Source organism: Choloepus didactylus, chromosome 8 (assembly GCF_015220235.1).
Source record: "Choloepus didactylus isolate mChoDid1 chromosome 8, mChoDid1.pri, whole genome shotgun sequence".
NCBI classification, from domain to species: domain Eukaryota; kingdom Metazoa; phylum Chordata; class Mammalia; order Pilosa; family Megalonychidae; genus Choloepus; species Choloepus didactylus.
In genome coordinates this window covers 56,629,039-56,651,466 of record NC_051314.1, presented here as the reverse complement: position 1 = coordinate 56,651,466, position 22,428 = coordinate 56,629,039, and the positions used below count along the sequence as shown (strand labels likewise).

The following is a 22,428-nucleotide window of genomic DNA, read 5'->3' as shown; positions in this document are numbered from 1 at the left end:
TTTGCTAATGCTGCCGGAATGCAAAACACCAGAGAAAGATTGGCTTTTATAGAAGGGAGTTTATGTGGTTACACGGTTACAGTCTTAAGGCCATAAAGTGTCCAAGATAACACATCAGCAATCAGGTACCTTCACTGGAGGATGGCCAATGGTGTCCGGAAAACCTCTGTTAGCTGGGAAGACACGTGGCTGGCGTCTGCTCCAAAGTTCTGGTTTCAAAATGGCTTTCTCCCAGGACGTTCCTCTCTAGGCTGCAGTTCCTCAAAAATGTCACTCTTAGTTGCACTTGGGATATTTGTCCTCTCTCAGCTTCTCTGGAGCAAGAGTTTGCTTTCAACGGCCATCTTCAAACTCTCTCTCATCTGCAGCTCCTGTGCTTTCTTCAAAGTGTCCTTGGTGGTAGCAGCCTGCTCCTTCTGTCGGATCTTATATAGTGCTCCAGTAATTTAATTCAGACCCACTCTGAATGGGCAGGCCAACACCTCCATGGAAACTATCCAATCGGAGTCATCACCCACAGTTAGGTGGGGCACATCTCCATGGAAACACTCAAGGAATTACAATCTAATTAACACTGATAGGTCTGCCCACACAAGATTACATCAAAGATAATGGCATTTGGGGGAACATAATACAAACTGGCACAGCTATACTATACCAATAATAAAATTTTACCATTACATGTTAGCTCTTTACTTTTACCAATACAGATTTTAATTACCCTGTTTAATATTTCTGCTAGAGAGCAGCTACTTTCACTTTAAGTTCATGTTTTCTGTTGTGTCTTTTCTTTTTTAACCAAAAACTGCTATTTTTATTTTCTCTTTGGCTTTTCTTAACCTCGGATTTTGAAGTGTTGAATAGCTTTTAATATCTATTTCAGCAATATTTCTAACATCTTAAACTTCTGATTTATCGATAATTCTGATTTATATTTGTTGTTATTATCTCTGATTTTGTTAATTCTCAACAATAATATAAACAAGCCATGATATGATCTTTGTTAATATCTAAATAGTGTCTTTCAAATATAGGTTAGAATTGTAGATGTAAATTGAAGTAAAATTCTCCTAATATTTTGAGATTTTTAAAATTCTATCAGTCAGCTAAGTTTAAGTATATATCAAATACTGTAATATTTACTAAGGGTAAAAGACTCTTATTTTATTTACCAATATGGTTCTTTGTAATTTTCAGTTTAATGGAGAAGTAGTTTGAGAGTTCAGAGAAGAATACATTAACCAGATAACTATAGTATGAAAATTATATCTCTGTGAGCAAAAATATGAAAATTTAAGTAAAATAATAGAGATTGAATTATATCTTATTTCTAATCCCACATTTTTAACTTAAGAATTCATATGATTAAACAAATTAAACTTGAAGGACTGAATTTTATCTTTAAATATTTAATGTCATTTAAGAAAGGAGTCTTTCATTGAACCTAATCCTATTTTTTCATTCTTCACATGATTTTATTGTTAATTAAAAACAGAAAACAATGTAACCATCTCAAAATTTCACAGATAATTAAAACCACAAATAGTTGTACCAGAATGTCCATCATTAATGAAGTGGAAAGAAAAGAACATCAAATGGGGCAATTTAGGACCCCAAATATATTTCTCATGGCACAAACAAATGAATTTAAATATATTTTCTATTAAATTATTATAATTTTAATAAAAAATGTCATTTTTTGGTATTTGATGTTGAAGAACTTTTTAGATTAGCCTAGCCCAAATTCTGAAATCTAGCAACAATTATTCTAGAAAGCATAATAATTATAAAAAAATTTATCTTAATTATAATCTACTCCATACAGATAGTAAATGCTATTGTTAAATCTGCTATGTCTGTAACAGTTATTCAAAAGTGGGCTTTTAAAAGAAACATAAATGGCTTTTTGTTCCAATTTTGATTGCATAAAAGATCATATTCCATATCCATTTCTGCTTCTTTTAAATCTGCTTTCTAAAATTTTTCTCAATTTCATATAACTACAACATAGTAAATTTAATCAAGGAAATATTTATATAACAAAAAACTATAAAGTATAATTGTCATTTTAAATGGAATAAACATGGGGCAGGCCATGGATGATATATCACAGGCAATAATGTTTTGTAGACAGCTTCCAGATTCATGTATAAAAAGTTATTATAATACAGCTTACTTTAACATAATTATTAGCCATAAGAATAAAATATTGAGCCACTTTCATCATTCTTCTTCAACCAAGGAGAAACTATCTGAAAGAAAAGATTGGGAAACTGCCTTGTAATTTATGCATGCAAAATGGAATAGCACTTATTACAGTTTTAAAAGGCCCAAAAAAAGAAAGCCTTAATAATGTATTTTCAGGTGGTGAAAATAACAGATGAGAACATTTTGACAATCAATGGAAAAAATAGTTTGTTGATAAATTCTGAAGAAATGTCTTGAGAGCAAAAGTATTATATACAAGACTCCAGCTATAAATTTATTCCCATAATTTTTATTCCATGGATGCATGAAATGGAACCTCAGGTGGTGATGAAAATTCAGAAATGATTTTATCTATAAAGTCAATTTAGAAGATTTAAGAATAAATTTTTGACAAGTGGGTATCTGACACAACTGTATTAAAAATATGAAGGCAACAACTTTGTTTACTTCTAAACATATGTGCAAGGCAGCTTTTTCCAGTAAAGCATAAGTATTTAGTTTGCAGTATTTCTTTATTGAACTGCACTACCCATGTCACCGTATCTTCACAGGAGTTAAAGAGGCAATAAGGCAGTTATTTAGCCAGTTACTCTTTGAAAAAAAAGAAAGCTTCATAACTTGGTAGCAACTTCACCATTAGTAGCAAACATTAATGGCATAGCTGGTAAAAATTATCTTGTTTTTTCATCAATCACACTTGAGAGTAAATATCTATTTAGTATCACAAATGTTCAAATGCAATCTTCCCAGAAGAATTTTATTAGTTAATATTATGGATAAATTATTTTCCCTGTAATTTACTGCCCAATTTTTAAACTTGACTACTAAAAAGTTTTATATTAACATTGCATAAATAAACTTTCAATAAAATGTAACCTATACTTTGCACTCCCAGTAATGCAGTCAGTAAGGGGGGGATTCAGCTGAAGCCAATTATTAACATTTGATGATTGGCTATTTGGCCAAATTGTTCCGTTCTTTTCTATACTTACTTTTTTTGCTGTTCTGTTTACCTTTCTGCCTCCACTCTGAGTTAATAAACATGACTCACAAGAGTTATTGTTTTGTAAACCTGAGGAGTGCATATATCAGAATATCAAGAATCAGAGAATATTAGGTCTAATTTTTTCCACACTCTAATTAACACAATGATTTTTGTCTTAGATCCTGCAGCCAGCTGAGCTACTGATCACTACTCTTAGTTTTGATTGAAACAAGCTAAATAAATTCACAGCTAGTTTCTCACTTAAGAATGTTGGAATGTTGTTTGCATTGCTCTTGAGGTTCGGCAGTTTATAAAGATCACTTTTCTGAGTCTAATTGAACATTCTGATTTTTTAAAATTCAAATCATGCTGAAGATTGGGTGATTTTACTCTCAAGATCACTCCACATTCTTATGAATTCAGACAGAAGTAAAGAGAAGCTTGAGTTCTTATCCAAGTGTCCCAGCATTCCCTTCATATTTGTAATAGGATATAACACAGGTATTAGGTAGCAGGGATCAGTAGCAGTTAATGCTAGTTCTCTAACTCAAGAAAACAAATTTTCTAATTGAATAAAACAAAGTTACCTATTTTAACAAACAAATAAAATACCAAAGCATAATTCTTGACTAAGAAAAAATAATTTATTAATCTAATAAATGATAAAATAAATAGTTTAAGAGATGATAACCCTAATAAACTATCAGAACCTGAAAAAAAAATGCATACAAAATTCAAATGACTTCTCAGGAACAAAATCAGTCCCTAAGTTTCTTTCAACACTGACATTAATCAGAATTAATTCAATTCACCTTTCAATCAGAAAATGAAATGTAACATATGTTTGGTATATAGAATCTATACATTCCTGGAATTTTTACAGTATTTTGTTAATGACTATGGAATTTATAGTTTCCTCAGATAATATTTGCATGCATAAAATGGCAAACAAGGAAATATATTTTCCCTATATTTTGCCTTCCATTGTATTCTCAAATTCCCGATTTTGTGTAGCTGTCAAACTTACCTAAATAAATAACTGAGTGAAGGGAAGGGTAAAAAAAAAAATGTATGCTTTTTTCTGTTGAATATAATTTATGGTTGAAATGTAGAATAATTAGAGTTATTTATGCTATCTGTTTCTTCAATTTATATGATTAGAAATGTTGTCAGAAGTACTTCCTACTGGATTTATTGCAAAAAAAAATTTGTATAGAGCAAAACACTTGACAATCAGAAATGAAAGATAATTCTACCCAATTACATTATATTGATTTGTTAATGGCTATGTTCTATATACAACTGATTCCAATCTTTCTCAAGGGTGAAATAGGGAAGCATTTTCCATAAAAATGTTTTTAGAAAATATTCCTTATTATGAGATTTGCATTATTGAATATCAATACACCTTCACCTTTACCCTTTGTTAGGTTCTTCCATCTGTCACATTCAAGCACTGTTCCTCCCTGTAACCAGGTTGGGTCAGAAAAACAGAAGACACTTATGATGGTTTTCAAATATGGCCCCAAATTCTTTGCACTCCTCTAATCCAGAGATGAGTTCAATGCCTTTCTTCAACATGAGCTCTGAGATTGCTTGGCCATTGGAGTATTGTAAGTGAGATTCTGTACCATTTTCCTAATCCAAGCCTGAAGAAACTGGGATCTAATTTAAATTTCTCTTAATTTTTTCATAGTAATTGTTTTTGCTGTAACTTAATATGCAGAGATTTAATTTCATTTTTATGATATGAATAAGCAATTGTTGCAGCACCATTCTTTGTTATATAGTTTTAGCACTAATAATATTATTTTAAATAATTTGAGTTGAAATTCATATAACATATAATTAACAATTTTAAAGTGAACAATTTAGTTCACATATAGCATTTACTATATTCACGATGTTGTGCAACCATCACCTTTGTCTAGTTCTGAAACATTTCCTTCATTTCAAAGCAAAATCCCTTACACATTAAACCCAATTATGGGTGTAGCCTGTACTTGGGCACAATTCCTCTCCATTTGTGGATCTGTGAAATCTAGAAAATAACTTATTTGCTTCCAATATACAATGATGCAGCAGGCATAGGATTGATATTCCCATTCCAGAAGTGAAAAAATTGAAGAAAAAGAGGGGTCTCATGTCCCAAACAATTCTGAAACCCAGCAAGGCAAACTCCAATACATTTCAAGGTCTGAGCATCATCTGTGGATTGATGTGTTTTCCTCTGCTCCTGATGGAGCAGCAGTCACAACCATTCCAAGTGCTTGTGCTCTCCCCAAACACTGGGGTGAAGGCTCCACCCTCTGTGAGCATCTGTATGGCAGACAGGCTCTCTGCAAACACTGGGGTACAGTTTCCACCATCTCTGAGCAGTGAGGTGGCTGCACTCTTCTTGAACAATGGGGCAGAAAGCTCACCTCCTCCAGTCACCTGGGCAGATGACCATCCCCTTCCAAGCACAGAGGCAGACCTGCCAAGGGCTGGGGCCACTCTCTTGGCCTGAGGAGATCTCTTCAGTCCATACCTTGGTACCACGGTTCTGCCTTTGAAGTCATTCTTTCTTCAGTTGGTCCCTTCTCTGTCCATTTCAATCCAGTCTGGCAGTGGTTCTACTCATGCAAATTTCACAAAAATCTTGCTCAGCTTTATAGGTAGTTCACAGGGGTCCAAACCATCAGATAAAAGAACTTTCCACAGATCCTTCCTGCAAAACTGCATTTCCAATGCTTACTTTGACTGAAAGTTTTGACTGTGTTCTAGTTTGCTAATGCTGCAGAATGCAAAACACCGGAGATGGATAGGCTTTTATAAAACGGGGGTTTATTTCGCTACACAGTTACAGTCTTAAGGCCACAAAGCATCCAAGGTAACACACCAGTAATTGGGTACCTTCACTGGAGGATGGCCAATGGCATCCGGAAAACCTCTGCTAGCTAGGAAGGCAGCTGGCATCCGCTCCAAAGCTCTGGCCTCAAAATGGCTTTCTCCCAGGACATTCCTCTCTAGCAAGCTTGCTCCTCTTCAAAACATCACTCACAGCTGCACTCACTGAGTTCCCTCTCTCTGAGTCAGCTCATTTATATGGCTCCACTGATCAAGGCCCACCCCAAATGGGCGGGGCCACGCCTCCATGGGAACATCTCATCAAAATCAAAATTTTTTTTTTTTTGTATTTGCAGTAGCAGCACCTCACTTCTGGTACCAAAATCTGTTTTAGTTTCCTTGGCTGCTCAAGCAAATTCCATAGAATGGTTCAGTTTAAACAATGTGAATTTATTAGCTCATGATTTTGAGGCTAAGAGAAAGATCAAATCAAGATATCATTAAAGCAATGCTTTCTTCCCCAAAACTGGCTTTCTGGGGCTGGCTGTCAGTGCTTCTTGGTCCTGGGCTTCTCTGCCACATGGCAGTGCACATGGTGGTCCCTACTGGCTTCTCTGTGCTCTTCTGGGTTCCATGGAATTTCAACTTCTTGCTTCCTGTGGTTTTTTCCTCTCCTCTGTCTGAATTTCATTCTTCTGATAAAGGACTCTTATAGTAGGATTCAGACCTCTCCTGATTGAGATGGGCTACACCTTAACTGAAGTAAACCCATCAAAAAGTTCTGCTTATGTCTTACACAAAAATCAAATCAAAATGGATCAATGACATAAATAGAAGAAACAAAACTATAAAATCCCAGAAGAAAACACAGGGGAGTATCTGCAGGACCCTGTGGTAAGCAGTAGTTTTTTAGACTTTGCATCCAAAGTACAAACAAAACAACAAAAATAAATGGGACCTCATCACAATTAAAAACTTTTGCTTCTCAAAGGACTTTACCATGAAAGTAAAGCAACAACCTACACAATGGGAGAAAATATTTGGAATTTGTATATCTGATAAAGGTTTAATACCCAGAATATATAAAAAAAATCCTTCAACTTAACAACAAAAATGCAAACAACCCAACTTAAAAAAATTTGCAAAAGACTTGAACAGACATCTCTCCATAGAAAATATACAAATGGCCGGAAAGCACATGAAAAGATGCTCAACATCATTAGCCATCAGGGAAATGCAAATTAAAACCACAATGAGATACCATTTCACACCCACTAGAATGGCTGTTGTGATAAAAACAGAAAATGACAAGTGTTGGAGAGGATATGGAGAAATAGGACTACTCATTCATTGCTGATGGCAATGGAAAATGGTGACAGCTGTTGTGGAAGACAGTTTGGTGCTTCCTCAGAAAGCTAAGCATAGAACAACCATATGACCTGGTAATCCCACTACTAGGTACATACCCCAAAGAACTGATAGCAGGGACATGAACAGATATTTTCACACTGATGATCGTAGTGCTGTTATTCACAATGCCAAAAGAAGGAAGCAACCCAAGTGTCCTTCAACCAATGAATGTTTAAATAAAATGCACTATATACATACAGTGTAATATTATTCAGGCATAAAAGGTAATGAAGTCCTGATACATGTGACAACATGAATGAAACTTGAAGACATATTGTTGAGTGAAATAAGCCAAACACAAAAGGACAAATATTAAATCATCTCACTGATTTGAAATAATTGGGATAAGCAAACTCAGAGTCAGAATCTAGCATATAGGTTACCAGGGTACAGGATGGGGATAAGGATTAGGAGGTTAAGGCTTAAAATGTATAGGGTTACTATTCGGAATGATGGAAGTGTTTTGGTAATGTGTGGTAGTAATGGAATCCCAACATCATGAATGCAATTAACAGCACTGAAATATATATCTGAATATGATTAAAAGGGGAAATGTTAGATTTTATACATGGCAACAATAAATTTAAAAAAAAAATCCATGGAACTACACTGCACAGTGAACCCTAAGTTAATCCATAGACTATAGTTAATAATACAATTATAAAAATGTGCTCATCACTTGTAAAAAATGTTCCACACCAATGAAAGGTGCTGGGAATAGGGTGGTATATACCAATCCTGTATTTCATGCATGATTGCTTTGTAAACCCACAACTTCTCTAACAAAGACAAAAAAAGACATAAAAAAATTGCTACTTACAATGGGTTCACACCCACAGTAATGGGTTAAGTTTAAGAAAGTTTTTCTGGGATACATACAGCTCTAAACCATCCCACCACATATTTCCCAATGTTGGTTTTTTTTTCTGTTTGTTTTTATTGTTTTTTCTTCATTTCCCTCCTAGTTGGTATTGTTGTATAGCATTGTGATGTTAATATGCATTTCTCTAATAAGTAATAATGTTGAACAACTTTCCAAGGGCTTGTTAGCCATTTAGATTTCTTCTTTTGAGAAATGTCTATTTAAGTCCTTTCCCCATTTTTTAATTTTGTTGTTTGTCTTTTGGTTGTTGGGTGGTAATTATTCTTTATATATTCTGGAAACTAGACCTTTGACAATATGAGATTTGCAAATATTTTCTGCCCTTCTGCAGGATGTCTTTATTTTCTCAATGTTGCTATTCGATATTCAAAATTTTTAATTTTGACGAAATCCAATTTATCACTTTTTAATTTTGTTGCTCATATTTTTATGTCATATCTAAAAATTTATTGCCAAATTGATTGAAGATTTACCCCTATGTTTTCTTCTATGTGTTTTATGGTTCTAGCTATTATATTTAGATCATAGATCCATTTGAGCTAATTTTTATATATGGTGTGAAGTCGGGGTTCAAATTGATTATTTCATATGTGAATATTCAGTTGTCCTGGCATCACTTCTTGAAGAGACTATTTCCCCATGGAATGGTTTAGGCACCTGTTTTTATCTGCTAGGCTGCCAAAATGCAATATACTAGAAATGGACTGGCTTTTAACAATGGGAATTTATTAGTTTACAAGCTTACATTTCTGAGGCCATGAAAATGTCCAAATCAAAGCATCATCAAAATAATACCTTCTTCCCGAAGACAGGCTGCTGGCAATCTTGGACTCCTGTGTCAGATGGCAAAGCACATAGCAGTATCTGCTGGTTTCTCCTTTCTCTTCTGGATGTTGCTGCTCCCAGCTACTTGCTTCAGTGGCTTCCTTGTTTCTGTGGCTTTCTCTCTCAACCACAGTGTCTTTCCGTGTGTCTTAATTTCATCCTCTTGTAAAGGTCTCCTGTAAGTGGATTTAGACCCACCCTGAATGAGGTGTGTCACATCTTAAGATCCTACTCACCAAAGATCCTACACAACAACAGGAATGGATTAACTTTAAGACCATACTTTTCTGAGGTCCATAAAGCCTCCAAACCAGCACAGTATCCTTGTTGAGAATCAATTGGCTATAGATGTACGGCTTTATTTCTGACTTCCAATTCTCTCATCCCTGGTCTATATATCTATCCTTAAACCAGTGCCATATTGTTTTGATTCTTGTATCTTTGTATTAAGTTTTGAAATTGGGAAGTATGAGTCCTCCAAGATTATTCTTCTTCAAGAACATTTTGACTATTCAGGGTCACTTGAAATTCCATATGAATTTTATGATCATGCTTTTCCATTTTTCAAAAAAGGCTATTGAAATTTTGAAAGGTTTGCATTGAATGTGTAGATTGCTATACATGATATTAACATCTTAACAATATTAAGTCATACAATCCATAGGAATAGGATGTCTTTCCATTTATTTAGGACTTCTTTAATTTCTTTCAGCAATGTTTTTAGTTTACAGTTTATAAATCTGTCACCTCTTTGGTTGCATTTATTCTTAAGTATTTCATTCACTTGGATGTTATTGTAAGTTTTATTTTATTTAAATTTTAGTAATTTCATTTTCAGGTTAATTGCTGTTGTATAGAAACACCATTGATTTTTTTCATTGATCTTACCTGTATTGTTCATGAATTTTTTGGAATTCCAGAATAGCAGAATGAAAGCAAGCATCTTTTTCTTATTTCTGTTAAGGTAGAAAGCTTTCATTATTGAACCATTGGGTATAATGTTAGCTGTGGGGTTTCACAAATTCCCTTTCTCATGTAGCGTAAGTCCCCTTCTATTGCCAGTCTTCTGTATTGTTGGACTTTTTCATTGACTCTTTGGTTGCAGTATACTCAACCTGTCATCCCTACCACTACCTTTGCATGAGTAAAAAATGAATTTCTATTGTGTTAAGCCATAGGGATAGTGAATTCAATCTGTTACAGCACCTAGTATTACATTACTTTACATATTATTGAATTCTATTAGGAAATCTTTCATGTTGAATCCAAAGAAATATTAATCTATACTTGTCTTTTTTTATACAATCCTTAGCTGTTTATGACATTAAGATTAAACTGACACCTTAACAGAGTTGAATAGATAAACCCACACATCTATAGCCAACTGATTCTCAGCAAGGGTGCTGTGCTGGTTTGGAGGCTTTATGGACCTCAGAAAAGTATGTTCTTAAAGTTAATCCATTCCTGTGGTTGTGTAGGAGCCTTTTAATTCTCTGAAATGATAGTAAAAGATATAGATTATCAAGTTTCTTTATCATTTGCCAAAACTCATATGAGCCTGATATCTTTGGGGAGAGGAGGGTATTTTGATTACTTTTGATAAGGGATCCACTTCAGAATGTTATAAAAATGATGTATTCCTTCTTTAGGAAAAATGAAAAGTGCAAGTACTTAGTAACTCAAAGTTTCTCACATAGCTTCAATTGTTCTTTAAGAGTTAATTTAACCAAGGCTGTAGATCACCGATTTCAGTGGAATATGAGCCATGGATCAGATTGCTGTCATGCCTTACCCAAAATTTCCTTTTATTCTTTTGTTCTTTTTTCTCCTATTGCTCTTGTATCGTTTTTAGTTATAATAATTTTTCATTTAAAATAGCTAATTCTTATATTTTCCCACCAATTTTGCATTAATGTGGTAAAATGCCTCCAAGAGATAGTTTAAACAATTTAAATTATCACCATTTGAAGGGGCATTGAGTCACATATAAAGTTTTTGACTTCATGGATTTAAAATGGTAAAATATAAGCAGCAAAGCAAAAATGCTACTAAAAACAGCAAAACCAAAGCCAACAAAGCAAGTCATTTTTTATTGGGTATCTGTTCATCTTATTTGTATGATCAAAAAGTCAACAATTTAGTGTCTTGGAATGGCTATAATTTTTTTTTTTTTTCTGCATTTAGCCAAGAATACTCACCCTTATGTTTACCTAGAACTGGTCAAGTACAAAAAGCATTTCTGCCCATCTATTTCCTACATGTTACTTTACCCCTTCTTGCTGCATGCACGCCCATGTACCACAATAATACATCACATCATGAATAGGTAATCAGGGGCCTATCAACAAACCAAGCATTTCTTGGCCAGCAGAATTGTTGATGAGCAACGTGTCATACTTCCTGGCATCCATCGTTTTTCCAGGCAACCTCAACTACATGATATGCCAAATAGCTTGAAGAGGTAGCAATTGATACTGGGAACTGAACCCATGTCTCTTGTCTGTCATTAGAAAATGTCACTAATGAGCTACTGTTCTGGCCCCTAAATAAGAACTGAATTTATAAGACTTTCTAAATACCTATATTAGAATTCCTCACATGCCTAGGCCACATTCCAGTCACTTGATACATCCCTGCCATATTTGCCATTTATGAAACTGCTCCCTAGATGTGTGTCCACCTCTTTAGGCAAGCAGAAGAAGCAATAAGAAAACATGCTTATGAGCCACTTTTCCAAATGGTACTCAGGATGAAGGATTCTTCTTTTATTTTTATCTCCATTTAGAAATGATTCCTGTAATATAACCTTTTAATTCAAGAGTGTGACTGTGCCGTGGGGACTGCTATAGTGCAAGTCATTTGAAACATAGGACATTTTTACCTGGTACTTGCAATTTTTTCACATTCAATAAAGAAATGAAGCTGAGAGAACCAAAATCATTTGTACGTAGCTTTGGATTCCCTACTCTCATTTTCTCTTTTATAGTGAAAGGCAGAACTATGTAATAAGAAGCACTAAATAGAATGCAATTTACTGCTAAATCAACTATTTGTAGGACATATGCAATGATGACTGCAGGGACAGACGCCTGGTTTTTATTCCCCTCTTTGCTGCTGACTTACTGTACAACCTTTATCCACGCAATTAACCTCGTTATTCCTGATTCATCTAATTTAACTCTAATGGCCATTATAAAACTCACTAAAACATGTATTTATTTTCTTCTCACTTAGCATTGTATGTTTCCAGCAGATGAAAAGAAATTGTTTCAGAACTTTATAAGATTAGACAGTGTATCTTCCCTTCAAATATCGTCTGCTAAGTTTTTTCCTCTACTTTTTTTTAATTATTTAACCAAATGCTTTTGAAAACTATGAAGGAGAGAAAAGGTTTTATTTGATTTACTCCCTGAAATATAGTAAATTAGACCAGTTTATTCAAATTGCAATTCATGATGAAGTGTGGATTGTGAAATCCATTTAGTTGGTTATAAACAACTAAAAAAAAAAAAGAAAATAGAGTATCTGACTTTTTTATTTTTACATGTGTGTTTACTAAGGAAATGCTCTATATTATCTTTGCAACTTTTCTGTAACTCTAAATCTATCCTAAAATAAAAATAGTCAGATAAAGATGTTTCTAATTTTAACTTACTACACTGAAAGCCAACTAATTCTCTACTTTAATATTAATACGTATCACCAATATTTAGATCCAAATACCTCAAGATAGTTTAAAAGAACTCCCTTTTTAAAAACAAAACATTTTATGTTCTTACATTAGGAATTAATCTAATTCCATAAAATAAAGAGATTCATCTCTGGTTAAATGAAAATATCAAAATTAGTCATTAAATTATAAATTCTATTCTTTTTATTAAAAGAAGCCAGCAAAGTGCCTGTCATGGTAAAGATAAAATAGATACGGTACTGTGAATCTACTTTGACCATAGTTAGCAATTAAGGTACCCAAAATAACACATGAAAAGGTCTTTGAAATGGTCTTGTAAAAATAAGGTTTCTTTTTTCTCTTTGACTGTCTGTTCTTCAAGGCTATTAAATAATTTCATTCTTCTTAACTAGTGTATTTAATATTATTTTGTTAATTTTCAAGGCTCTAAATCCTTTCCCTTACCTCTGATTTACCTGAAGCTATGCTTAAGTTTGCTTCATATTCATTATCTATCTGAATATAGCTGCAGCCTCCACAGACAATTAATGGTTGTTATTTATTTTCCTGAAACCCACTGTCTCATGTTCTCCAATCCATGTAATAATACAATAACTTTAATGGTAAGAACTGTATTCATGCAGACCCATTTGATTCTCTGATATTGGACAGTTTTCTATTTCTTAAATGATAATTCACTTCCTGGATCTACACTCCTTTCATTTTAATTTTGCTTACATTCAGATACATGTATTTCTAGAGCTAGAGTGAAATGATCAAAATAAAAATGTACTTCAGGAAAATGCTACTTGCTATAAAAAATTGATTACAAACTTTTATTTTTAAACAATACATTAAATAATAAAGATATCTCAAATTACAAAACATTTATTAAAAACCACAGTAAGGAACACATTATTTTTATGTATCTCTTATGTGTTTTCCAAATATGTAGTTTTCTCCCGGTGTTAAGACTAATTGGAAAAATTATGCCTCCAAATTTTATAAACAAGAGCTTTCTCTTTGGAAAGAGCCTTACCATGAAAGAAACTGTTTTTCTCTATTTATTTATATTTGCATTTACTTTTGTGTTTGTATTTTTTCATAATATTTGCATTTGTTTTTAGTAATGATTATTGGGTGACTTGGAGATCCAGTGAGGAAGGGTTTTAATGTGTGAGAACTTGACTACTCTTCTGTGAGGAGTTTAGGGTCTCAACCAGTGACCAGATGGACATTAGATTCAATACTCACACGAAACTGAGCAGGCAGACAAACTTTCTCTCAGAATGTGAGAGGAATTTCCTTTTATTAGGCCTGATTTATACTCGAACTCCTACCAATTACTTAACTAATTAGGCCTGTGGGCCAAACGGAGTCAATGTTCTAAAGATCCAGGAAAAGTATTTCTACTTCAACAGGTTTACTGGCCAGATCTTTGAGTCATTGTATTTGTGTGTGGTGTATCTCATTGTTAAACCCACATTTTTAGAGTTTTTGGAAAAATGAAACAGTCCCTTGGAGTTGATAATCTTTGAATCATCACTTAAGTGAAACTTGGGCTTGTAAGCTGGATTGTCAGTAATCTTGGAATCACTACCACTTCCTTCTGAGGCCATGAAATACTTTTTCTGGAGCCCCTTCACTGTCCTGGTTCAAGTGAGAGTTTGCCCTTAAGAGGAACTTGAGTGAAATTAGGAGAGTGGAAATGAAGTGATAGCAATTAAGGTAAAGCTGGCCAGACATGGCTTGGTGACCTCTCTGCTCTGCACTCCTGGGACAAGCAAAGGTGGTTTATCAGACACCCTCAGGTCAGTGGATTCTGCCCATCTGCCTTAGCCTTGCCTCAGTTGGCATCATTAGTAACTCTTCCCCTGGTCTCCAGCTGCAGTTACCTATTTTTTTGCCTCCTATATTAAAACAACTTATCTTGTAATATTGTTTTCCTGACCAATCTCAGATTAAACTAGTCCTTGGAAATAGCAAAAGGGGAGAAATAATATTAGGCAAATATAAAGGAAAGACTAACTGTACTACTAGGCAGGTAATTCTAAATCCAGAGAAATTAAAATCTTAAGAATATATTATAAATCCAGAAGAAAAAATCAGTATCTATCATTAATTGTAGTAGATAGGGTTCTTTTCTGATATGAAACAACTCAATATTTTATTGTATTAGTTTGAACCATATGAAAAATACTGTTTTTAACAGATGAAAGTGGTTGAATGTTGATACTTTCATGTAGCAAAATCTAAAAATTCATATTAATCATGGAGACCTAGTTATTAAAAGGATTAAGATAGGTATCATTTCTTTGTAGACAGTACTCAAATCAGAAATAAGTGCATAGGGAATAGTCTATGAAAGCTAAGAATGGTGTACTTGAGTGGAACATTAGTGACCTCAGAATGTAAAATGGAAATAAGAACTGGGAGAAAAGTTTGAAAACTAATGACTTTTCCAATTTAAAAATGTGTTCTTGCTGTCAAGCCTGAATGCTTTCCTAGAATGTGAAAGCATCATGTGATTTTGGAAGAAATTTCTTTTAATGTTGATTTTTTTCCCTTGGTAATAATGTGCTGGTGTGAGATTTTAGTTTTCCACTCACTAAGGGGATAACACTATGATGCTTTCTGAATTTAATTAATGTGCTCCTCACCCATGCACATATTTAGGGAAGCGTGGTTTCCAAATGGCATATTCTATACTTTCTTATCTGCTTAAGAAAGAATTAATGGGCACATATGCTAGAGCACTTGGTTACTATTGTATCACAATTTAACTGTATGTTCATTTTCCCTTTCTTTTAATTATACCTGAGAATAAGAGATGCTTAAAGGCACAAGTTCAGAATAGTTGCTTCTGGTACAATCAGTGTGAGAAGTCCGACAGGGGTTTATTTTTTAAAGTAGTGAGATTAATGTACTCTGAGAATAATGTACTGAGATATGCTAAGAAGATTGCCTATAAGTCAAAAGAGAAAAAAAGTAAAATGTAGTTAAGAAAATGGAAACCTCCTATAATTTGTAAGCTATTTATAATTCAGAATTGTTGTAATGATTTAAACCAATATAATCAGACCTAATGCTTTATTCAGTGAATTTCTACTAGTAGCAATGCTAGAAAGAGGACAGAAGCAAATGCATACCTCTTACCAGATTATCAGGTATCTTTTCTGAATTTTTAAAATTCTTTAAATTGTAAAATTGTTCTAATTCCACCAGTTCATTTTTTATGATCTATATACATCATATGGACTACTTTTAGTAAAATGTGAACTTGCACAATTGATTTTTTTTCCTGGTTTATTCTCTGATGCTTCAAAGTCCACAGATCCAATAATTTTGGGAGCACATTTTCTTCTCAATCCTACCTCTATATGTTCCTATGCTTCACTCTCTTCTATTTTCTCCTATTTTATCAATCACTAAATTATGTTGCTTTATTTCTTCTGATTTTTTTTTTTCAAATTTGTTCCTGTAGTCACTGTCTTAGCTCAAGCACTAACTAGTTATTCTTTGGCTTATCTCAGTAGCTTCCTAATTCTTCTTTTTGCCTCTGGTTTCAAAAGGTCTACTTTACATATTGTCAGTATTACATATATTTAGTAGATTAGTTTTTCTTATTTTTTTTTTTTTTTTTTGGCCATATAACTATTTTGGTTAAAAGTCTTCAGCAGTTAATCATGAAATGCAAGTCCTTTCATAACCATATACCTGGTTTCTAGCCTCATCTCGCATAAATATTTGTGGAATCCAATGGAATGTGTTACTATATGTGATTTGTTGCGATAGACATGTGTGTATATAAGACAGAAAGGAGAAAAATGAGAAAAATAAAAATGAACTTGAGAATATAAATTGCCACCAAACTACTTTTGAAAGCCTTATATTTACGACATTTTTCTTTAATTCAAAGGTTGGTATGTAGACTAGATTTTGCCATATTTGATTGCAACACTATTGATTCATCCATAGAAAAGTACACTGTTTTAAATTGCTTTTTGAACAGAGAAGATAATTCACTCTGAGCCATTTACACTTTCTCCTTGAGTCAATGAGTAGACAATGGCTTGGGTCTGTAAAATGACTGAGGTGTTATTTTTTTGTTACTGAATATAATAGAGCAGTCAGACCTATTTTTCATAATTGCTATAATATAGGTTATTGTTATCCTAAAATAATGTATTAAATTGATGTGATAAATAACACCCTGGTGGTGTGAAAGTTCTAATGCATTTAAAAAGTGTCTAATGTTTGTGAGCCACTAATTCATTCATATAGCACCGAATCCCTCAAACAATGTATAAACCTCTTTGTTTTGTACCAAAAGTTGTATGAAATTGAATAACTGCTGTATACTATAAGAAGACTGTAAAAAAAAAATAGAGAAAACTGTATTTCAAAAAAGGAAAACATTTAGTTTGACTTAAAGCTTTAGAAAAGTACAATATACATGAATCTGATAGTTTTCCAGAAATCATTGTCTGAACTTTTTGATCACTTACCATGTGCCAAGCATTATTCATTTATCCATTTACTATATTCAGTAAATCGATGTTTATAAACCCCCTTCTATTTAGACCCAGTAGTGAATAAAAGAGACAAGACCTCTGCCTGGATGTAGTTTACATTCTAGTGAAAATTATCCAATTTAGACTTTAGAGTAGCACAGTAAGTTAGTTATTATTATTTCTGAAATTTAGGCTGTCTTGCAAATTAAGCTACAGCCACACATATGGTAGGTAGAGAAGATGGGTCTAAATACTTGGTCCTTCTCAACTCAGGAACCCTTATATTTAACTACTATTCTCTATTGTTTATATGCAAAAATGTATACCATGTTATGAAGTTATTATGTAAATTAGATTACTAATGTTTTAATCATGAGCTCAGTCTTTCAAAAATAAGCCCCAAGTATTGAGATGCGTTAGATTCTAACTTCAACTAAGATCTTATATAAAGAGTATTAATCAAAATAGTAATTTTGAAAATCCTTATGGATGGAAGCACATTGAGACTGCTTTTCAACAAGCTATCAGAGCCAGGGTTTTTTTAAAATATTTTTGTTTGTTTTGTTTTGTCTTTGGTTGGAAGAAAACAATATATAACATATTTAAAAGTCATGCTTGAGAGAGATACGAGAAAGGAGCCAGAAGCCAGTGGAAATCGGAAGAGCAGGTGAAGAGAAAGGACTTTGCTGTGTGACAGGAAGCCGAGGTACAAGCCAAGCAACCCCAAGAATTCCCGGCACCAGAACGATACAGATTTGGGGAAGATAGCAAGCTTGCTGGCATCTTCATTTTGGACTTTCTCCACCCACAAAACTTTATTCCTGCCTCTCTGGAAATCAAATATTGGGCAAATTTATCTAAGGAACACTTCAAAATATCAGTTGCCACAAAACCTATATTCAAAGGCTTTCAAAGGAATCCAGTAGATCAAATCTCAAGTACAAAGTTTTCAACTCTTCATCATATCTTGAATCTAAGGGGGCTGTGATTTCTGTAGAAGTTGTAACTAGTGTGATATGTCGGGCTGGATCAAGGTATTTCGAGAAGGGACTAAGCTCATAGTAATGCCTCCTGATAAAAGCCTGGATGCAGAAATTTCCCCCAAACCCACTATGTTTCTTCCCTCAATTGCTGGAACAATTATTTATAAGGCTGGGACATATCTTTGCCTTCTTCAAATTTTTCCCCTGATGTCATCATCAAAGAATATTGGAAAGAAAAAGATGGCAATTCGGTTCTGGAATCCCATGAGGGAAATACGGTGAAGACTAATGACACATACATGAAATTCAGCTGACTGACCGTGAATGGGGAATTGATGAATGAAGAACACAAATGTAAAGTCAAACACAAGGATAATTAAGGAGGAGTTGATCAAGAGATTCTTGTTACTCCAATAAATAAAGGTGTCATTCCTACTGATTCCACAGAAGCTTGTCTGAAAGATGAAAGTGATGTCCTGCAGCTGCAGCTTGGGAACACCTCTGTGTATTACACCTACCTCCTCTTTCTCCTCCGTAAGAGCACAGTCTATTTGTCATCATCACGTTCTGCCTGAAGAGAACAATGTCTCTGGTTGTGGAAAGAGTTTGTGACAGGTGTTGGCATAAAGGGTTCATCTATTCTTCACCTTTACAGTCCCTAAAGCTTTCTGTGATGATCTATTTTTTTGTTGGGTTTGTGTAACTTCAGTTCACATGTGTGCTTTTCTATTATGTAAGCCCTTACTGTATAGTGGTGTCTAAAAGACCACTGGACGAACAAAGTAAACTTTACTCTGTAATAATAAAAACTTCTGCCACTATTCACTGGCAGGGCAGGGGTTGCAAAGGAGACTTTAACACCACTCTCTCCACAATCCCCATCAAGTCCCCTAAGCCCCTGCCCCCTAAATAATCGACCTTCTGAGTTTGACAGCATGGAGCTTCTGGTCAAGTGCCTTAGAGACCCTTAACAAATGACTGCCTTAAGGCTCTCCATTCACACAGCCTGAAGCCACCAGCTTTACCATTTGGATTCTGTACTTTGTTTTTTGTATATAGGCACAATAATTAAAAAAAAAAAATAAAAAAGAAAAAAAGAAAAAAATCAAAGCTATGCTTGTGGAAAATACTTGCCTTAGAACACTAGAATCACTTTTATTACAAATTACTCAAACCCTAAAATGCTCACAAGATTTGTAATTAACTGAAGGAATAGCAAATTCACAATCCATCTCATTCTTACCCGAGAGCATATGCCCATTGAGAAAAATGATAGGAGAAAATACCTATATTATTTAAATAGTTTTTCTTCCTTCCTTATTTTTCATCTACCATTTATAGTTGAGAATTCATACATATTAAATGGCTATATGATGTGACTCCATCACCCTATGCTTTGAAAATTGAGATTTGGGTCATTTTGTTTCATCATTTAAGGAAGCATATCTTAAATTTGAAAATATTCCTTACTAATATGTCACAGAGTCTGAGTTTGGATTCTCTAATACTTTGCTTGCACTAATCCTTAATGGTTGCTAAGATTTTGCTCAAATCACACACACATATGCACATATGGATACAAAAGCATGTGACTATTGCTTAAATAGAGAAAAAATGTTGTACCATTAACATGGATTCCATTTACGTTTACATATAAAGTGCAAAGTGAAAAGAAGCAATGATGATGCTGAACTCTTCAACTCATGTAAAGGAACCACAAAATCCATCTAGAAATTATGTGGGGATTCACAGGTGAGTGAAGAAATGGTGATAGATTGGAAAGCAAGTGTCTTTGCATGGAGTAGGAATGGTACAATGTATAGAAAACAACAAGGATGACTTAGCAAAGAAGGACCATCATTAGCTTTGGAAGAAGAGAGTGAAATCATTATTTCCTAGTTAAATCTAACCACTTTGTAGGAAATAATATCCAAAAATTGATTTTAAGTAAGCTTGTTGTCTTACCAGTGCTTTCCCCTAATTCTCCAAGGTTCCATCAGAAAATATATGAAACTAAAATTTAAGTACTCTTGTCTATCCCAGCTGTTAGCTCACTGCAGTAAAAGAAGAGATACACATCTTATCAACTACTATGTACAATTCCTCTCAAATAACAACATTGCAATTTTCACATTGTTCTGATAATCGACTATAATCAGAATGGAACTAGAAATGTAGCTCAGTTTACTGGAACTGGTTTTAGTGGATAGTATGTTTAGTTAGTTATGAATCAATACACAGTAATCAATCCCTTGACACTATTCAATTAAAGTGTAAAACTCTGACCAATATTTATGTACATAAATTAAAACACATCACAGATTAACCAGAGTTATACAAATCCAAACACCTGTGTGAGACATGAATGCGCACATAATGACTGAGACACTTGCCTGCTTGCAATTCTCTTACCCCAAATGAACAATTCATGACCATAAAAAGAGCTTCAAAATGGTTTAGAAAGACGGCAATGCCAAGTCTCAAATTAGCCTCTGGAAGTTGGTTTCATCATGTAAAACAAGAATCACCTATAGTTCCAAACAAAGCCTTAACGTGATTCTCAAAAGAAATTCTGGTTACTTCAACATAAACTGGGAGTTTGTTTACTATCATATTGGCAGATGTAGTAGTAGTTGAAGTAGTAAGACTGTAATCATAAAATAATAATAATAATAAACTGTGTCCCTGGTGCTTCATTAATGAGGCCAATTCAGCCTCATTAATTAATTCAGTTAGAAAAGCAAACGTTCATTTAAAATATATAAAATGAAATAAATATACTTCAGAGTTTGACATTGTTTTCCCCAAGGTATTGACTTTCTGTTTCCCAAAGTGGAAAATCCCTGAAATTTTGCCTTATTTGTAATTCACATGATGATAGAATTAGAGTCATTAATATATACTGCGATGTTAGATTTTCTCCTGTGAGAAAATATAGGTGATATTCTTTAAATATTCCTATTATATAGTCATAATTACAGCAGTTTATAGAAATTGTTTTGGACAATTAACTGACATAGATGACTTTTAAATCAACTCACTTTTTAACATATAAAAGGCATTATTTTACAAAATTAAAGCAAATTAAATAGTGCTATTTGAAATTATAGAAAATAAAACAATTCTGAAACTTTCTTGCGTATCTGCTATGTATAATGCTCTTTTTTAACATAAAACTAGTTTTATCATCTGAGAAATTTTAAAATTTATAAACAGATTTTAAAACAAAGAAATAAATATTGTAAGGTAAACTTGGGCTTGGGATTGAAACAAATATTTTCCCTCATGAATCAATTCTGCTTCAAGTGTCTAGCTTTTTTTTTTTAATATGAGGCATAGGATTACATTTTATATGTATTCTATATTCAGCACAAAACTGCAATCTTTATTTTTCCAAATATTTTAGTAAGGGTTCTCCAGAGAAACAGAACCAGCTATGTAAATGTTATTAGATTTATTATAGGAATTGGCTGATACAACTGTGGGGATTGGCAGGTCTGAATTCCATAGGGCAGGCTGCAAGATGGGAACTCCAATGATGGTTTCCATGATTCCACAGGAGAAGCTGGCTGACTGAAGTAGAAATAGAAACTTTTCTTTTTCGTTGCTGAAATCATCAGTTTTCCCTTTAAGGCCTTCAAATGATTAGACGAGACTTCTCTCATTGCTGAAGGTAATCTCCTTCATTGATTGTAGATGTAATCAGCCATAGATGCAATCAACTTGCTGATGATTAAAATCCAGGAAATATCCTCACAATAACAATCAGGCCAGTACTTGCTTGACGAAACAACTGGACACCATAACCTAACCAAGCTGACACACAAATTTAACCATCACACCTAATTACGTTAAAAACATTTTCTGTAACCTTGTGCCTTCTCTCTGATGTCTTCGCAAACAAATGGAATCACTTTTTCTTTATGTCAAACTGATTTTAGCATCAGAATATTTCGGGTGTAACAACACAGTCAGATTCACGATTTTGAGTTTGAAGAAGTTGTTATAATGGCACAGAATTGAACTTTCCCTCATTGGATTTTTGTTCATTAAATAGGCAATACTAATATTCAACAGATACGTGCATTGAACTGATCAGTTATGCGTATAAGTTGAAATAC

General features: G+C 33.7%; 1 pseudogene; it reads left to right on the top strand.

Annotated features, from left to right (window-relative positions):
* LOC119542639 overlaps window positions 1-18,882 on the top strand; it is a 30,072-nt pseudogene extending 11,190 nt beyond the window's left edge.
* The last annotated feature ends 3,546 nt before the right edge of the window (window positions 18,883-22,428 follow it).